This window comes from Amblyomma mixtum, chromosome 3 (assembly GCF_055824585.1).
Source record: "Amblyomma mixtum isolate Tamu chromosome 3, ASM5582458v1, whole genome shotgun sequence".
NCBI classification, from domain to species: Eukaryota; Metazoa; Arthropoda; class Arachnida; order Ixodida; family Ixodidae; genus Amblyomma; species Amblyomma mixtum.
This window is the reverse complement of record NC_143014.1, coordinates 80,970,578-80,971,784: the sequence shown is the minus strand read 5'-3', so window position 1 is coordinate 80,971,784 and position 1,207 is coordinate 80,970,578. Positions and strand designations below refer to the sequence as shown.

The following is a 1,207-nucleotide window of genomic DNA, read 5'->3' as shown; positions in this document are numbered from 1 at the left end:
TTTCTTACTGTTACCTAGAGGGAAAGCTGGCGGCGCTGCACTTCAGCCACCATGGACGCCCAAAGCATCATGGGGCGGTGAGCTACTTGTTGCGGAACAGTCGTAGTTTTTGGGAACATGGAGCGGCACTACTAAGACGTTTCATTCCGAAAACTCTGTTCGTGTGTGCGCAGACGACTTTCGCGCGAACGCAGTGTGCAAAACCCATAGTAGTGAAAACGCGACGACACACGACGCCAATAAAAGGTTTCACTTTTCCGAAATGCCATTAAAAAACATCTTATAGTTTTTAAGCAACAACATCTTTTTTGAAAACATATTTACTTTTAAAAGTGCGCCTGTTAATTACGAAATATTAGTTTTTATAGTGTTCATTACTTGGCCAATAGGAGAGCGAGTCGTCTCTTATTTTGGGCAAACTTTGCACTTAAATGCTTTTCTGCTCGTTTGTTGCAATCATTAGACAAGATATTGAATGTTAGGACGTTTGTAGTTATCAAACAGCTTTATTTTTCTATTATTTTTTGGCCAAAAGTTGCAGTTCCGCAACAAGTAGCTCACCGCCCCATGATGCTTTGAGCGCCCATGGTGGCTGAAGTGGTCTCGAGGGGTCGCCATGCAAACTCCCATAGACGGGCTGCCAGCTTTCCCTCTAGGTAATAGTAAGAAACTCTATGGGTTACAACGGTCCCGCGAGTCAGAAATTGAAAAGGGGTAGAGAGTGGCACAGAGAGACAGAGACCTTTGCTCCTTGCAGAACCTTCTTGCGGTTAGATCTTGTTCTTTACCACAGACGCTAGGCCAGTTCCTACTTCAGTTACGTTCACAACGGATGGTGTACGTAAAGACTGTTAAAGACTGCACAGCCGCCGCCGTAGCTCAGTTGGTAGAGCACCGGACACGAAATTCGGAGGCCGTGGGTTCAGATCCCACCGGCGGCATGTGGTTGTGTTTTCTTACACTTTCTAATGAATTATCTTTCAGCCAAAAAGTGATTACGCTTTTATTTTCACATTGATTAGCACCATAAATAATAAATAAATTTGTCCGCCGCGGTGGCTCTGTGGTTATGGTGCTCGGCTGCTGACCCGAAAGACGTGGGTTTGATCTCGGCCGCGGTGATCGAATTTCGATGGAGGCGAAATTCTAGAGGCCCGTGTACTGCGCGATGCCAGTGCACGTTAAAGAGCCCCATGTGGTCGAAATT

General features: G+C 46.0%; 1 non-coding gene across 1 annotated transcript; it reads left to right on the top strand.

The window, feature by feature from the left end:
• The first annotated feature begins 868 nt into the window (after positions 1-868).
• Positions 869-941, top strand: TRNAS-CGA (transfer RNA serine (anticodon CGA)). The gene has a single exon. It is a non-coding gene; the product is annotated as a tRNA-Ser (tRNA).
• The last annotated feature ends 266 nt before the right edge of the window (positions 942-1,207 follow it).